The 7,698-nt window shown below is 47.9% G+C and overlaps 1 long non-coding RNA gene across 1 annotated transcript; it reads left to right on the top strand.

The window, feature by feature from the left end:
* The first annotated feature begins 1,216 nt into the window (after positions 1 to 1,216).
* Positions 1,217 to 1,851, top strand: LOC119407266 (uncharacterized). Its single transcript, XR_005186661.1, has 3 exons — positions 1,217 to 1,258; positions 1,367 to 1,508; positions 1,790 to 1,851. It is a non-coding gene; the product is annotated as an uncharacterized LOC119407266 (long non-coding RNA).
* Positions 1,852 to 7,698: the final 5,847 nt, after the last annotated feature.

Genomic DNA, 7,698 nt, shown 5'->3' on the forward strand with positions numbered 1-7,698 from the left:
GTATACGATTTCATGTATTCGCGTATCAAATACACTATCACCCTTGTTACACATTTTCGTTTAGAGCTATTGTTATGTGCGCATGTGCGGTAAACTCGCCTTGGGCTTATGCATTGGCGTATGAAAGAATAAAGCAGTTATTGGTCAGCGCTGGTGTCATAGGTTTCTTTTTTTCGTGGGTGTCTTGTGCGTTTGCCCTGGAATTTTAGCCTCGGGATTCTCATCACGGTGTAAGAATATACTGTGATTCTGCTTCAGCCGCATTGTTTCTTCCATCTTGTGGCATAAGCCTGCATGAGCCAAAGCATTCCCGCTGGCTCGCACCACCACGAGCCACGGGATGCTCCTCTTTTTACCTGGCCGCCTGGCCACGGGTAGCGCGGCGCTAGAATGTCAAAATGGGAAACAAGCGTGGGTCACCAGCAATGCAGCATGGCCCGCGTCTCGCATAATTTTAATTGCGCCACTTGTGGCGTCCCGTGCGTTTGTATTCTGCCGGTAGTATCCTGGGGTGCTATCGCGGAACGATTCTATTCCTTTTTCTATGCTTTTCGCCGCCATTAGTCGTCTCCGATTGGTCGAAGGGAGGCCATGTTATTTGTCAATCAAACAACCATAAAAAAGCGTGACGTCAAAATGACGTTTACACACTCATTATGCAGAGAGAAAAGGCATAGTTTTTAGCATCGCTAGAGAGCGCGTCATTTGGAAAGGCATCGAAAATGGCGGCTCCGCTGATCGGTATGGCGGTTGCGCTCATGCGACGCCGGCGACAAACACGCGAGCCCGACGATGCGTTTGACATGGCAGATGACGAATTTCGGCGGCATTTTCGACTCTCGAAGGAAACTGTCCGATGGTTGTGTGGTCAACTGGCCAAGGAACTGGAAGGGGTGCGAGCGACGCGGCTCTCAGTGGAACAAAAGGTGTTGTGTGGGCTGCGTTTCTTCGCGACCGGGAGCTCCAAGGTTCCGTCGGAAGCGAGACGACGATTCACATGGCGCAGTCGACTGTGAGCGAATGCGTCAAACGCGTCGCTCAAGCTATAGTGAAAGTGGGCGCGTGAAATGGGTGGGTGGGCTTCCCGACGACGACCGAAGAAAAGGCGGCCGTGAAAGAAGGCTTCCTTCGACTCGGCGCCATTCCGGGAGTGATCGGCTGCATCGACGGCACCCTCGTCAGCATCAAGGCGCCCAAGGGACCCCGCAAGGCTTCTTTCATGTGCAGGAAGCACTTCTACGCCCTCAACGTTATGATCGTGAGTTAACCTCCGACTTGTTTGCCTTTCGTTTTACTGCGCCCGCGCCGGCATCTTTTGCTGTGTTTGCTTGCTAACAATGGGCTTTCGCCGCGCACGCTTTCCCAGATCTGCGATGCGGCGATGCGGATCCTGGCCATCGACCCTATGCGACCGGGGTCAGACCATGACTCGTTCGTCTGGCAGACGACCTGGCTGCGCCGACGGTTCCTGGCGGGGCGCATTGCAGAGCCAGGCGAATACCTGCTTGGTGAGATTAAAACGTTTTCCTCACGGGAGAAGTTGTGTTAAAAATTTTGAGACCCCCCTTGGTCCTGCCCGAAGGTTAAAAAAAGTAGTAGTGCAATCACTGTGCGACTTCTTTTTAGAAGGATGTGGCCCAAGTGATCAGAACAAATGAATAGAGCACTGCACTAAGGGTCTCGACAATTGTTGCAGCAGTGATGTAACATTATGGCCTCTGATGTTGACTACTAACGTTATGCTACATGGGTATACGTAGCATAGTACACTATTTCCGTCTTCGTGCAGGTGACAGTGGCTACCCATTGGAGCCGTGGCTCCTCATCCCGGTCTCTGGCGATCCTTCCGACCACAGTGCCGAAGGCAGGTTCAACGCTGAGCACATCACCATGGGCTCCATTGTGGAGCGGTGCATTGGCATGCTTAAAGCCCACTTCCGGTGCTTGCAGCGTTACCGCACCCTCCACCACGAGCCAGAGCGTGCTGCTGGCATTATTGCAGCATGTGCTTTCCTTCACAATCTATGCTTAGGTGAGGGTGCCACTGAGCCGGTTGATGAGTTTGAAGGCATTGAAAACTTTTTCAGCAGCAGCAGCAGCAGCAGCAGCAGCAGCAGCAGCAGCAGCAGCAGCAGCAGCAGCACCAGCAGCGAAGATTCTAACGGGTCCCCCATCCAAAAGGGTTTGATCCGAAACAGGGCCACAAGAAGCTATTATTTAAGAGGGCGCGCAGTACGGGACGGTGTCATTTGGCACCACCCGTGCGCAGCACTACGAGTACTTGAGGAGGGTGCGCCGGCGGTTGCGACGCCAACAGCATCGTTGGTAGATGCGTAATGCAGCAGTTGGAGTAGTGTGTATTTAAGAGATGTCAAATAATTGATTTACACATATTATTACTGCGCTGATGTGTGACCTCTTTCAGGCATGGTACAAGAATTGTGATGAAAAGAGAACATATGCATTCTTGCAGAAAAGCCAGTGTAAAACAAAAGTACGAGCATACACTGCACTGGACCGTGGTCATATCCATACAACATTTCATGTGTTAAGCTTGCTGCTGAGGGTGGGATAAAAGCTGTGTTGTTTTTTACGCGCCAATATTTTGTCTGGCGACTTCTTTTCACAACTGTGTGATGGGTGAAGCAATGTGGCTGAATGTGGTTTGTTTTGAGTCTTGGCAAATTCTATCAATTTTCTTCTAGCTTGGCGGGGGCAGATGAGAAGTCTTCGCGAATGAAGAACGATGAGCTTTTAAGCTTACGTGCTGCTGCATAAACACCTTGTTTGTTTTAAAGAATGCAAATTTATCCTTGAGAGGACGGTGCTTGTCAACATTATTTGCCGAGCCGATGCACACGTTCGTACTGCGCACTAGTTGTTGTTATTCCGAGCTTGTCTGCGCAAAAGATCATTATTTTAAGCTGTGATGGTGCCCGTTCCTCTGCTGAGTCGTCTTCAATACCGAAGAAAACTAAATTAGATCGTCGTAGCCTGTTCTCTGCATCCTCGCACCTAGAGGTAATTGTTAAGAGCTGATTTGAGACGCCATGCAGAACATCGGCTCCAGGGCAGAATCCGAGGGGGCGTTTGCTTCAAGGGGCGTTACCCTTACTTTAAGTTCGACTTTGCTCTTGGCGATTGCTAGTTCGTCTTTTGTACTTTTTATTTCAGCCTGCAGCTGCTCGTTGCCCTGCTCGAGCTCCGTCACTTTCACTAGTGCAGCAGCCTCCCCCTTGTTCGCGCTCTTTAGTTGAGCAACGAATGCCGCGTGCGCTTCTGCTAGTTTAGAAATTCTATCTACGACACTTGCAAGGGTTTCCGCCGCCGCCTTGGTCACCGGACCAGGGTTGGATTCGATATCACCAAAAAGCATAAGTAACAATGGATGCAATACACAGCACAAATCAGAATCAATAGCGTGTACTCGCTTCTGTACATCGAGCATTTCTACAGGGCAAGACACCTTTAGCAAAACGTGATTGCTGGTCCTCAAACACGAAGCACCAGATAGGTAATAATAATATCTGGGGTTTAACGTCCCAAAACCACGATATGATTATGAGAGACGCCGTAGTGGAGGGCTCCGGAAATTTCGACCACCTGGGGTTCTTTAACGTGCACCTAAATCTAAGTACACGGGCCTCAAACATTTTCGCCTCCATTGAAAATGCAGCAGCCGCGGCCGGGATTCGATCCCGTGACCTTCGGGTCAGCAGTGAGCACCAGATAGGTAACTGACCTGCAAGAACAGCTTGTATGAGTTCGTCATGACAGATGCGGTGACGTGCCCGAAACTGCCTTTGTCTGGATGATACTTATATCCGCCGCAAATGGCGCAGAGCGTAGTCGCGCCTTGTTGCGAGACTCGGTAGTTGCCTTCATCCTACGTCGGTGCCGGTGGCGCGTAAACTGGCCAGGGGTGCTATCCTGGACTTCCGCCATTTTGTGTCGAATTTCATGTAGGCATGACGTGTACGCAATGATGACGCAACCGCATGAACTGCTTGCGAAACGTGCCGTGAAGGGGACATAAAATACAAAGAGACGTGTATTCAAGTAACATTTTGTTTACTTCATCAACAACAACAAAAAAATAATAAAAGGAAAGTAATGCGTTTAGTTTTGAAGTCGTGAAGCAGACGATACCGTCTGCAAATTAGGGCCATTTTGGAGATCAGCGACGAAGCCATAGTAACTTTTCTAGCCAACATGCGAGCCAGCCAAGCCAGCGTCGGCATTGCTGCAATCGTTATTGCCCCGTTTATTTTGTGTTGGTGTTTTGTTGCTATGTCGGCAGATAGTCGAACAGTGGGCCGCGATGTTGGATTTTTTTTTACTGATCGTCCCCGTATGCAAGAGGTGGCTTGCGACTTACTGCCGGAGGTACGACGGGAGCTGTGACAGACACTGACAGAGCGCCTTAACTGCCTGGGCCCCAGCGGCAGGCCGCCGCCGGAGTGACGGCTTCTATGGCGAAGTAAGGTGTCGGCAGCGTGACCCGAGGCGCGAAATCGCAGCGCAATCAGGTAAGCTTGCTTTTCACTTGGGCGGTCTTGACGTTTCATCTATGCACATGCTTATTGCAGGAGTACAGGTGGAGGGTCGTTTGATTTGGCGACGCACGTTTCGATAGACAGCGCCTGCATCGTTACAACGCCCGCATCGCTTCGGCGGCCCTGCGTTCCCAAGGCCCGCGGCGTCCAGCAGCGCTGCCGATAGTATAGAGACAAGGAGCCGCACAGCATTGGAAGTATTAATAAAGCCCCTTCTGTTTCTTCTGTCTTTTCTGTTGTGGCGGTGGTTCAGTGTCTTGTTTATCTGAAATAATGTACCAAGTATCCCAACAGCCAGTTTTGCTGTTTATAACGTCTCCAATGAGCGAAGTGTGATGACCAGGGTTGGATTCGATATCACCAAAAAGCATAAGTAACAATGGATGCAATACACAGCACAAATCAGAATCAATAGCGTGTACTCGCTTCTGTACATCGAGCATTTCTACAGGGCAAGACACCTTTAGCAAAACGTGATTGCTGGTCCTCAATGATGTAAACAATGAGACAACTTGTGTGCATTTTATTATTGCAAGGACAAACCATAATATGGTTGCTCAACAAGGAGATTTCTAAAAAGCATTTGGAAAATCATTAGAAACGATGGTGAATTGCCTCACAATACATTCTCAAATATTGCTTACTACTCTTGCATGTAAACCTCTATAGTGCACAAAAGAAACCAGGACAGGAGCAACACAGCGCTGTGTCCGTGCCGCCCCTTTCGGTACTGGTTCGTTTTGTGTACTATACGTGTTTACATAGATTACCAACCGGAGCAAGCTTATGCTCTTGCATGTACTAGTGGCTAGAATAAAGGAATAGAGCGTTTGTACAGCATCTGCCAGACTCATACAGTCATCATATGATGTGAAATGTCTTTCACTGGGTTCGCATTGTGAACGAAGTGCTGAAAACAATGCTCTAGACTGGCATTCAAGGTTGCATGCGCTGCTGCAAGATTGCACAGTCTGTTTCCAGAGTTACTATGTTCTCAACAAACTACGCCTGCTATGTTTCCCTGTAAAATCTGAACACGCTTTTGCCTACCTGCCTGGTACAATTACCACACTCTCAATGAACCGACACAATGAAGCTTTTGTCAGAATACAATTCCTGCAAGAACACAAGTACATGAGATAGGTATAGGATCGAACACACTGCAAGTGGCTACTTTGTCATGACACAAAACAAGAGCTTCTCGTGTTACATGTTTCTGTGCACATCTCGCAGGAATATAAACCCCATCATATCCAGTGGTGCCCAGCTGTGAACTACTGCACAGCGTGATCCCACCTTTACCTACCCGCCTAGTACGTGCCTACTGTAGCCGGATCATCGCTATTGTTGTTGTAAAGGTCCGCATCTTCTCATTCGAGTTCCTTGAGTGCAAGGAATGTAGTCTGGCTCAGACAGCTGCTGCAGAACATCGAGGTTGTGAAGCACCACACAAACTGCGATGATCTTCGACCTGAAGAGTGGGCCGTAGTGTTGTGTACCTCTGCAGGCACCGAAAGCGGGCCTTGAGGACCCCAATGCGCGATTACACGACACACCACAGTGACGAGTGGGTACAGTTGAATCGGGCAGCAGGGGATCCTGCACGGTGTGCTCCAGGGATGGCGTTAAGCAGCCAAAGTTGCAGCGGGTATGCACTATCACCCGTGGAGGAGAGTGTTCCAATAAGCATTATATGAATATATACTTGAAAATGTACTATTTCTTTCTCACTTCTTTTAACTTTTTCGAAGACATCATGCCACTGATATGCACTGCTTTATTTTTTTTACAGCTATATATATTGACAGAATTGCTTGTCTGGTTAGGTTACCTAATTACGACTTTTGAAAGGCTCCAACGAAAAAATGGCTTTGCTTTCAGACGGTTTGGAATCAACTCAATTCCTTCGTCAGGGGGAATGACAACAAAGATGTTGAACTGCAACCCTTAACTTCTTTCATAGACCAGGTGAGGGGAGTGACAGAAGGCGCGTCTTCTTTGGTGGTAAGGGTGTTGTGCTTTCCTTTGGTTGCATTGGACTGATGTGCAAGGGGTGGTTGCAGACGGTCAGTACACACAAGGCTTGGTTTCCCTTAGTTTTTTTTTGTTTTGTGCTTGGGCCGTGAATGTAAAATGACAGCATGTTTATTTTGCAATCTTTTGAGTTATTTTGTAGTTCTTTTTATGAACCATGAGTGAAGTACCTTTGAGATATCGGTTGACTTATTCTATTCCTATACAGCACTTTGCTGGGATTGTTTATTTGTATTTATTTTTCATACATGTTGACCATTCTATGCATAATTGTTTTTATGAATGTACAACATTTATGGCAGTTGCATTTCATGTATTCTTTTTATTAAAATAGCCTCGGAGTGTAGCATTTCCTTTCTGTATCACCACGTGCTGGCTATTTATTATTTCACCACTTTATGATAAAGAATCATACAATACCTTCATGAAAGTTTCTTTCATGCTTGACCTTCCCTTGCACTAGTAGTCTTTCCCATGAACAGAGAAGGACAAGTTGCAATTACACACTGAGAGCAAGTTGGATTATTGTGTGCTCCCTCGGGTCTCAGTATGCCTTGTTTTGTCAAATGTGTGCACGAGAGAATTTTCATTCAAGGGAAGACCAGTGCCACTAAAGTAGATAGTGTTCGGCCAAGGTATGCTACCAGTAATAGGGCAGAAATATGGACAAAAAGACTCGAGTAGTTTAGAGCCATGCAGCGTGTAATATAATTACCACGACGAATGTCTTTGGTACACTAAGACACCGCATAAGCATTCTCACGCCTGCATACCAAGCAGCTATTCCCCACCCTGGCCACGGAGTCCACTGCCCAAGTCATGGCTCACGGTGGATGTCCTCCAGATAAAAGCGTCATGCACGGGCCCCGAGTGCGAGGGGAGTCATCGGCAATGTTGGTAACATATCTTGCAGAGTGTTGTTTGCATTGGAAGGAAGTCCGGCAACAGAAATACAACCAGCTACATGCAGAACAACTTTAACTGTGTGGTCCAACGCACTTATTTCTCTCGAGTTGCTTTCGAAGAGCAGCTTCGACAGCTTTATCTTTCATTTCATATGTGGCAGTTACTGCATGTCTGCATATCACTGTTTATGAAATTAGAGCGC

This window comes from Rhipicephalus sanguineus, chromosome 10 (assembly GCF_013339695.2).
Source record: "Rhipicephalus sanguineus isolate Rsan-2018 chromosome 10, BIME_Rsan_1.4, whole genome shotgun sequence".
Classification (NCBI taxonomy): Eukaryota; Metazoa; Arthropoda; class Arachnida; order Ixodida; family Ixodidae; genus Rhipicephalus; species Rhipicephalus sanguineus.